Source organism: Eumetopias jubatus, unplaced genomic scaffold (assembly GCF_037043125.1).
Source record: "Eumetopias jubatus isolate StellerSeaLion01/CBP00866 unplaced genomic scaffold, mEumJub1_p1.0 scaffold_1, whole genome shotgun sequence".
Lineage (NCBI taxonomy): Eukaryota > Metazoa > Chordata > Mammalia > Carnivora > Otariidae > Eumetopias > Eumetopias jubatus.
The window spans coordinates 116106823-116117939 of record NW_028274807.1 but is presented as its reverse complement, the minus strand read 5'-3'; the positions used below and the strand labels follow the sequence as shown (position 1 = coordinate 116117939).

Here is an 11117-nt window from a genome sequence, read left to right as displayed (position 1 = left end):
CCTGCTTCTCCCTCTCCTCCCTGCTCCTGCTCTCTCTCTCGCTATCTCTGTCGCTATTTCTGTCTCTCTCAAATAAATAAAATCTTTTAAAAAATGTGTTCTTTATAACAAATACATGATTAAGTAGCTAGAGGGCCTTAGGCATAAAGTGAAGATATCTATTAAGAGACTATACAATAAAACACATAAGCAAGCAAATGTATTAATAAAGAACATGTAAAATAAATAAATCCAATATGCTTCCTCCCTGTCTTTCCCTTATTATAGAAGTCAACATGCTCTCTAAAAATATTTGAGCAAAGAAATAGACATTTATGTGTGCTATATACAAATATAAGGGTCATAATAGAGTAAGAAATAAAAATAAATATGAATTTATATTTTTAGCAAAGATTTAGAAGTATAGAAGGAAAGGATGGAACTATAATAAGTGTCAACTTTTATGGAAGGATAGACCACATTTAATATTGAAGATTAACAAATAGGTGTACACAGGTAACATTTATACTTATTGAGATAATTATGTCAAGTCCTAAAAACAGACTATTAAAAGTGTCTCTGGGTGGAAGGTAGTAAACTTTCATTTTCACGTTATATCCTTTAGTACTGACTGGAGTTTATGATCCAGCACGTGCATTTCTCTTATAGATAAAGCAAATTAAAAATAACAAAATGAAGTTATATCCATAAAGCATCATTGAGAAAAATGATTACTAAACTCAAAAGAAGATTGCAACATGATTGCTTTTTACTATTACTCATGTTTATTACCACCAGGGCTACTGGCCTAATACTTGCACATTCTCACCAAATGTCATCACCCATTGTTTGTGTTAATGTATAAAGCAACTGTTTTTCCTTTTTGACAGCTTTTCTTGTATGAGTCTGGTCAAGTTCCTGGCCACTATCTCTTTAGAAGCAGTAATGATCTGTGTGAAGAAAGCAGTAACCTCCAGGTGACAGATCTCTTTATATTTCTTATTACGTTAAAACGTTCACAGTAAGGAAGATATGCCTATTCTGGTGAATCTAAAAATCGATGTTGCCATACTATAGATTTCTTTATAATAAATACATTAGGTATGATGCTTAGAAGGACCAGACAGAAGCTTGCATTAACATTCCGGGAGAAGTTTCCCCACCACTCATTCCATCCTGTAGGACACATTTTTTTTTTCTCTGTGAAGAAGGCTAGGACTTGGTTAAATCAGCCAGCTTCTCCTTTTCCCAGGAGATAAAAGGAAGAGGGAATAAATTGCAGCTGGACTGTTTCTACATCAAAGAGACTATGGGGAGAGTTCTTAAAGAATTTTGTTATGATTATCTTTGCTTGGGAAAAAGGGAAATAAGACTCATGACAAAGCTGAAAAATTTATTTGTAAAGCACACTTTTCAGAGTGAAAGATGTAGAAGAAATTATATGTATATAAATACACACATGCACTTATTTCAGAGTTCTATACTTGCCTTCAGAAAACAGTTGAATTAACAATAACAACACAAATGTCCCTGACTGATGAAATTGACTTAGAAATGATAAAGCAATTAGGAATGCTGATGTAAATAAGAATCATAAGGAGATGGATTCTTATGCACTGACTGCCATTAGCGGACCTCACCTTGAGTGAGGTCCAATATATGAATAGAGCCTTGGTAACAGGCTGGAACCGTTGCTGTGCACTTTCTATATATCTAAGTAATGCTAACTCCAGACCCAATCTGTTGATTTCTGCCCTGAAACCGAAGTAGCTCTGCAGTGGTTAAACCAGGTTTCAAGGAAGTTACTACCTATTCTCACTCATCTTAAGTGAACACACTTGGACTGTTTGTCATTTAAAAGAATTAAAACCTCATCTTCACAGATGTATGTTAATAAAGCTCTTCTGCACCTGACCCTTTTAATAAGTTATTTATTAACCAGTTTATACAGATAACATTTAAAAGTCAAGGCATTGCTTCTCTCTCCCCTCTCCCCCCCCAAGTGCTGTTCTGGCTGCACTGAGCTCACTCAGAGTTCTTAGGCTCCTGCTAAGCTGGTACCACTGTAGTCTCTGTCCAGCCGCAGTCATAATCATCTCCTCATTAGGCATGATGAGATGTTCTCCGACATCCTCAAGATCTGGGAGATCACGGACAGGCTGTGCCTGGAGGTGGAGGGGAAGATGATCAGTAAGACAGAGGGTAACATTGTTGACTCACTTATTGGTGGAAATGTCCCCACTGAAGGCCCCAAGGGTGAAAGTACCAAAAGCACAAAATCACTAGCATTGATATTGTCATGAACCATCATTTGCACTTCCCGCAAATGATGGAAACCAGCTTCGCAGAGGAAACCTACAAGAAGAACATCAAAGATTATATGAAATCAATCAAAGGTAAACGTGAAGAACGGAGACCAGAAAGAGTAAAACTTTTTATGACAGGGGCTGCAGAACAAATCAAGCACATCCTTGCCAATTAATAACAAAAGCAAAGAAACACATCGACAACAATACAATAATAGTGGGGGACTTTAACACCCCCCTGACTGAAATGGACAGATTATCTAAGCAAAAGATCAACAAGGAAATAAAGACTTTAAATGACACATTGGACCAAATGGACTTCACAGATATATTCAGAACATTCCATCCCAAAGCAACAGAATACACATTCTTCTCTAGTGCCCATGGAACATTCGCCAGAATAAATCACATCCTAGGTCACAAATCAGGTCTCAATCGGTACCAAAAGACTGGGATCATTTCTTGCATATTTTCAGACCACAATGCTTTGAAACTAGAACTCAATCACAAGAGGAAAGTCGAAAGGAACTCAAATACATGGAGCTTTCCCCCTAAGGTCAGGAACACAGCAGGGATGTCCACTATCACCACTGCTATTCAACACAGTATTAGAAGTCCTAGCCACAGCAATCAGACAACAAAAAGAAATCAAAGCATCCGAATTGGCAAAGAAGAAGTCAAACTCTCACTCTTTGCAGATGATATGATACTTTATGTGGAAACGCCAAAAGACTCCGCCCCAAAACTGCTAGAACTCATACAGGAATTTGGTAAAGTGGCAGGATATAAAATCAATGCACAGAAATCAGTGGCATTCCTATACACCAACAACAAGATAGAAGAAAGAGAAATTAAGGAGTTGATCCCATTCACAATTGCACCCAAAACCATAAGATACCTAGGAATAAATCAAACCAAAGAGGCAAAGGATCTGTACTCAGAAAACTATAAAATACCCATGAAAGAAATTGAGGAAGACACAAAGAAATGGCAAAACGTTCCATGCTTATGGATTGGAAGAACAAATATTGTGAAGATATCAATGCTACCTAGAGCAAGCTACACATTTAAAGCAATCCCTAACAAATTACCATCCACTTTTTTCGAAGAAATGGAGCAAACAATCCCAAAATTTGTATGGAACCAGAAAAGACCCCGAATAGCCAGAGGAATGTTGAAAAAGAAAAGCAAAGCTGGTGACATCACAATTCCAGACTTCAAGCTCTATTACAAAGCTGTCATCATCAAGACAGTATGGTACTGGCACAAAACAGACACATAGATCAATGGAACAGAATAGAGAGCCCAGAAATGGACCCTCAACTCTATGGTCAACTCATCTTCGACAAAGCAGGAAAGAATGTCCAATGGAAAAAAGACAGTCTTTTCAACAAATGGTGTTGGGAAAATTGTACAGCCACATGGAGAAGAATGAAACTGGACCATTTCCTTACACCACACACAAAAATAGACTCCAAATGGTTGAAAGACCTAAATGTGAGACAGGAGTCCATCACAATCCTAAAGGAGAACACAGGCAGCAACCTCTTTGACCTCAGCCACAGCAACTTCTTCCTAGAAACATCGCCAAAGGCAAGGGAAGCAAGGGCAAAAATGAACTATTGGGACTTCAAGATAAAAAAGCTTTTGCAGAGCAAAAGAAACAGTCCACAAAACCAAAAGACAACCGACAGAATGAGTGAAGATATTGGCAAATGACATATCAGATAAAGGGCTAGTATCCAAAATCTATAAAGAACTTATCAAATTCAACACCCAAAGAGCAAATGATCCAATCAAGAAATGGGCAGACAACATGAACAGACATTTTTCCAAAGAAGACATCCAAATGGCCAACAGACACATGAAAAAGTGTTCAACATTGCTCGGCATCAGGGAAATCCAAATCAAAACCTCAATGGGATACCACCTCACACCAGTCAGAATGGCTAAAATTAACAAGTCAGGAAACAACAGATGTTGGTGGGGTTGCGGAGCAAGGGGAACCCTCCTACACTGTTGGTGGGAATGCAAGCTGGTGCAGCCACTCTGGAAAATAGTATGGAGGTTCTTCAAAAAGTTGAAAATAGAACTACTATACAACCCAGCTATGCACTACTGAGTATTTACCCCAAAGATACAAATGTAGGGATCTGAAGGGGTATGTGCACCCCGATGTTTATAGCAGCAATGTCCACAATAGCCAAACTATGGAAAGAGCCAAAATGTCCATCGACAGATGAATGGATAAAGAGGATGTGGTATATATATACAACGGAATATTAGGCAGCCATCAAAAGGAACGAAATCTTGCCATTTGCAATGATGTGGATGGAACTGGAGGGTACCATGCTGAGTGAAATAAGTCAATCAGAGAAAGACATGTATCATATGACCTCACTGATATGAGCAATTTAATCTCAGGAAACAAACTGAGGGTTGCTGGAGTGGTGGGGGTTGGGAGGAATGGGGTGGCTGGGTGATAGACATTGGGGAGGGTATGTGCTATGATGAGCGCTGTGAATTATGTAAGACTTGAATCACAGACCTGTACCTCTGAAACAAATAATACATTATAGGTTAAAAAAAAAGAAGAAGAAGATAGCAGGAGGGGAAGAATGAAGGGGGGGAAATTGGAGGGGGAGATGAACCATGAGAGACTATGGACTCTGAGAAACAAACTGAGGGTTCTAGAGGGGAGGGGAATGGCGGGATGGATTAGCCTGGTGATGGGTATTGAAGAGGGCACGTACTGCATGGAGCACTGGGTGTTACATACAAACAATGAATCATGGAACACTACATCAAAAACTAATGATGTAACGTATGGTGATTAACATAACATAATAATAAAAAAATTAAAAACAAACAAAAACAAACAAACAAAAGAACTACCAGTTCATTATTGTGAAAACATGAATCCAGATGGCATGGTTGCTCTGCTGGACTGTCATGAGGATGGTGAGACCCCATATATGGTTTTCTTTAAGGATGGTTTAGAAATGGAAAAATGTTAACAAATTTGCCTATTACATTGGATGTATCACCTGTTATCATAATTGGCCACTGTGCTTTATCCACACACAGCAGGACTTAGACAAATGTGACTGATGTCATCTTGAGCTCTTCATTTATTTTTACCTTGATTTATTTGGAGCACAGGCACTTTTTTAAAGAAAAAAACATGTCATGTTAGTTGTCTAAAATAAAATGTATTTAAACTAATGAGAGGGTGCCTGGGTGGCTCAGTCGTTAAGCGTCTGCCTTCAGCTCAGGTCATGGTCCCAGGGTCCTGGGATCAAGTTCCACATTGGGCTCCCTGCTTGGCAGGAAGCCTGCTTCTCCCTCTCCCACTCTCTCTGCTTGTGTTCACTCTCTTGCTGTGTCTCTCTCTGTCAAATAAATAAATAAATTCTTAAAAAAAAAAACAACTAATAAGAGAATGCCTTGTAGTTTAATATATAGGCAAATCCCTATTGTGTAGTGTCCTGGAGAAGCTAGAGCCTGGTTGTAGACTAGTGCTAGAAAGCACAAGATGGCCTGCAGATAGCTTCTACAATGAAAACTACTTCTGGGACTGGAATATAAAAAACAAGAGCCAAGAGTCTTAATTCTGAGTTCAAGTAAAGGGAAAGACCATGCTTAGAGCTGGGCCAACATTTGAAGTAGGTTCCTAACACATTTCATCACCTACAAACGGGAGCAATTATCTCTGGAAGAGATTACCAAAAGAATACAGTTGGAAAGAAAAAAAAAGTTGAGGTACATTATGTAGGAAGCCCCTATTTTATAAAGGAATTTGACTAGGGAACAGGATTATCTACGTAGAGTCCTAAGAATTGAAATACTAAAGCATCCATTATTTGGAGAGATATTAATTAACTCAAACATTTTCTAGCAAAAGGTATTGTATATTCAAAGCCACTCATTTTTATTTCATCATTATTCAAAAGTCACTCATTTTATTTCATTATTTATTAAAATTATAAAATATAATTTTAGTAAAAGCTAATTTATATAGAACAAATTTCAGTAAAATATGATTGTTAGTATGCATAAATTTGACTTAGAATATACTTATACTTTCGTTTTTATTGTATGTGGAGACAACACTGTTAAAATAATTAAACACCAAAATCATTTATGGAAAAAGTCCCAATTGCTCCATGAAAACAAGTTAGTTCTATATTGAATGAATGAATGAATGAATGAATAAATAATCATCCAAAATAAAAAGTTTAAATCTTAGCAGTTTATAGTTTTGTTTTGTTTTGTTTTTTAAGATTTTATTTATTTATTTGACAAAGAGAGACACAGCGAGAGAGGGAACACAAGCAGGGGGAGTGGGAGAGGGAGAAGCAGGCTTTCCACCGAGCAGGGAGCCCAATGTAGGACTTGATCCCAGGACCCTGGGATCATGACCTGAGCCGAAGGCAGACACTTAACTACTGAGCCACCCAGGTGCCCCATAGTTGTTTTTTTTTTTTTTTTTTTTAACATCTAAGAAACCTGATGAGAATGACATGTTTAATATTTATAATCATATTTTAGTTTTAAAAGACTGCCACCATATTTGCCAATGAGCAATATAAAATATCGCATTCTTCTAGTATCTATGGAAGTTCACATAGTTACCTTCTAATATGTAGTGTTAAAGCTACAACCATATAATTTCATGGTGATTTATTTCTAAAAATGTATTTTATCGTCTAAATCCTCATTCAGTGATGATCATGAGAAACTGGGATACTACGTAAAAGACCCTCAGGTCATTCCATATTGGAAATCTATAGGTAATTGCCAATAATAAAAATTGTTATTTGTGCAAATTATGTGAGTTAAGTTGTCAAAGAGATTTGTGAATTCTTACTAAAGAAATCACTATTCTTAAATGATTTTAAGTGTAAGTGACTTCTATTTTTATGAGGTATTAGCTCAGAAAATCAAACTGCCATTTAATTTTGCTCTGGCGAGCCTGTTGTCTTCATTTCATGTCCTTCTTGGGATACATTTTTCTCTGAAATTTTGAAGATTTATTCATGAACTCCCATTAACATTAATAGGGGTTGTATAACTCTATCCCCTACATAGCCAGTGGTAAATGAAATCCCTTTGGCATAATTTTCAGGCATTTAAATGAGTCTTGGGCTTTATAAAATACAATTATGGTGCAATGTTACTAATGTAAATACCGAGAAGGTGTGGGAGAGAGAATAAAGGTGCCCTTTGTAATGACGCATGAGAGGACACACTTTCTCAAATTGAAAGACACAATTGTGAGAACTTGTCACATTATCCATCTGATCATCACTAGTTTGGGGAATAGTGATGTCTCTCATGGAATTAATAGATATTAAATCCAAAATCTGACTTAACCATCAGATCACACAGCTTTTTTTCTTTTCTTTTTAATACTGGAAACAATGGCAAAAATTTTTATTGCTGGTACTTAACTTTTTAATGTGCAGGTATAGGATTTATTTCTTACCTTGCTTGCAAAAGACTGTAATTAGTTACAGATTTGTTTAATTTGAGTAGCCTTTGTGTTAGAAGAGTTAAAGGAATTTCCAGTGAGAAGGTCACAGATAACAGTAAGGCATCTGGGAGCGGGGCACATGCAATTCATAGTACTAACATATGTCAAGCTCTTAAGATACAAAGGCAGGGAACTCTTCTCTGTACTCAAAACATCTACTAGTGGCCTAATATAAGGTAAAATTGTGTTTCTGCCTTGTAAATAAGTGCACTGCATATTACGAATATAATGCAGATATTTCTGGAAATCACACCTTTTACAAATTTTACCCCTATCTCATGTCACTGTTCCTTTAATTCCACTATTAGTAATTTGTCTCTGTATCTCCAAGGAATTTTAAAAAATATCTTCTGGAGCTCCCTATATAAATGAGCCAGAAGCAACCTACTAGTAGTTACTTACAACTCAGGAAGGAGTAACATGTTATAACAGTTTAGTGAGACTTCCACCCAGCAAGCCCACGGAGAATCTGTATTTGTTTGCATGGAACAAGTTGCAAACTGGGAGAAATGAAACCACAGAGTCACAGGAATGGGGAAGGTACTAGAAGGGGTAGAGGGAACGTATATGACTGCTGCTTCACACTGAGTTTGACACTGGTTCTGCTCTCGGTAGTGGCTTAAATTTACAACTACAACTCAATCTTGTTGATTCAGTTCAGTGATTACTTTATAGTACTGGGCTGTGAGGGATGGGTTTTGGATTCAGACAGACCTAGAATAGTGTCCTTTATCTTCACATAAATAAATGAAGCCTTCTGAACCTCATTTTCCTAATCTGATCATTGCTGATAGTTATTGACATTGAAGAAGACAATGAATGAGGTGACGACTAGTTTTTGATCTTTGGCATGTAGTAATGTTCCCTTTGTGTCAAGGCAGAGGGTCTCTGGGACTGGTAGCCACCATTATCAGCAGTGAGATCTTGCTCTTGTATTATAATTACAGATTCAAGAGGAAAGGTAGTCTTAATCTGGACACACACTATGTTTGGACATTTGTTACTTAAACTCCGTTTCATCTCATGAATAATTTTAAATGATTTTATATACATTTTGTTATTTAATGAAAAACCTCAGTTGTTAGGGCATCCTTCCCATATGTCCTGCCCTACCCTGTGGTGGTTATCACTGTGCTTCTTACCCAGAGCACTGTCTGAGATCACGATATTTTGGAATGCAGTTCAAGTCACAGACATCAGTAGAAGTATACTGTAACAGGCCCAGAGTGGTATGAGAAGTATGCATAAAATGCCACACAATGATACCATGTAACTTGGTTTCAGATCAGGTGAGCTTAATTACATTTCAAATGGAAAAGCCTGAATTTCTGTTACAGTTATGGTCTCATGTTTATTTTCTCCATTCTGCTCTTCTGAAACCCATGATGTTTGGAGAAAGGTAATCTGTCAGCTTTTAAAAGATGAACTGGAGAGCGGAGGTATCTGTTTCAGCAAATAGGTATTGAATTGTTATTATTTTTCAGAACAAATACAAGGTCTTTGTGTACATTTAATCAGAACAAGTGATGTTTAAGTTGTTTTTAGAGTCCATTGATTCTAAGAAACACTCTCTGGGTCACACACTTAACATGGGGAAGAACAAAGATACGGTCAAAGTACCATTAGGCTGTTTTCTGGAAATATGTTGATCTCTGCTTAGTCCACTTACAGACGAGAACGAAAGCACATACACACACACACACACACACATTTACTAACCAACACATGGGAAATTTAGTCACTCAGGATTTGATTCTTAGGGCTGGCGCAATTTTACCAGTAACATGACGCACACCATTCAAGGAAAACACTCTCTCTCTAGGATACATCCTCAAACAAGAGGGAACTTGCTTTTAATACCATGAAGGTTTGCAGGTTGTGCTGCCCCTCCCTCAGAGACAGACTGAAAGGATTTGAGCAGCATAAGTGTTTATGAGAGAAAAGTCAAATTATCTTGTGAAATCCCTTAATTGCAGTAATATGTTTGCAAGGATTCTCCCATTTATTTTCTTTTAACTCTTTATGTTCCAGTTTGTGGTTATGAAAGTCCTCATGAATTACTGTGATAGTTCAACAGTTGCATGTGTTGGCTGGAGGAACATTCCAATATTAAACAATTCAAATCACTCTTAAATTCATGTATATGTCATTCTAAACCGGGGCTCAGCACACTATGGTCCACAGGCAACATCTGGCCTTCTGTCTATGCCTGGAAGTAGTTTCTTTCGGTAACGCAGTCATTCTCATTAATTCATGTACCATCCATGTGATTTCACGTTACAGTGACAGAGCTGAGTAGTTGTAACAGAGCTGTATGGCCCTAAACCTAAAATATTTACTGCATGTTTTTTTATAGAAAAAGTTTGGCCGCCCCTGAATGTACATAAAGAGTATCTCTGATTCTTATATTAATCAATTAATGTTACATACAATTAATGTTAGAATCAGAGTTTAATCTTTCTGAAAAATTATATTTAGTCTTAATTACATGAAATTAAACTTCAGATAATTTTACATAACTTTTTATTTTCTTCACTTACAACTTCTATATTGCCTATGAAAATGAATAGAAATTTTGAATATGTTGGAAGAAAATATTTTAAACATTAAGAATAATTTTGATTTTTAAAAATTCTTATATTGACTATATTAATTTTTGATTAAAATACATTCAGATTTTTACCCTTTGAATACAGTTACATTTTATGTTTAATCCTTTAAATCACTGAGAAAAAGTACAGTTAGAAATAAAAAATATACAAGTAAAGCTCAGAAAAAAAGTAAAAGGTGAAAAGAAAAACAGAAATTTTGATGTTATGACCATGTATTTTATCAAGATAGAAGGTAGAGCATAATATTAAGGAGTTTATTGGCTTAATTGGTAACTTTGTTTATTTAGGCCTCTAGTATGTGGGCCTCCACTTGTGCTCTTGTCTGATAAATGCCCTATAAATGTCTGCAAGGAGCCTGATCAGTCTCAAACTGAACAGGAATTAGCTGCTTTGGGGTATCTGGATCTGAATAAATTCATCTGCTTATCTGTCTACTAAGGAGTGAACCAACCCTAATCTTGGCAGGCCTGTTGATCAAAAGGCAGAGAATCTCTCAGCTTCTCATTGACAGTCATACTTGACATTTGGAGCTATCGTCAAAGATATGATTGGTCCTAACACTTCATAGTTGCCTTGTTTTTCCATAATTATGCACCTGCTATTTGGATAAAGGCACTGTTCTTTGTTTTTGTTTTTGTTTTTGTTTTTTTTGTAACTAGGATTGATACAGCTTTTCTGACTGAA

General features: G+C 36.7%; 1 pseudogene; it reads left to right on the top strand.

Moving 5' to 3' along the window:
- The first annotated feature begins 2162 nt into the window (after positions 1 to 2162).
- LOC114205531 (translationally-controlled tumor protein-like) lies at positions 2163 to 5302 on the top strand (annotated as a pseudogene).
- Positions 5303 to 11117: the final 5815 nt, after the last annotated feature.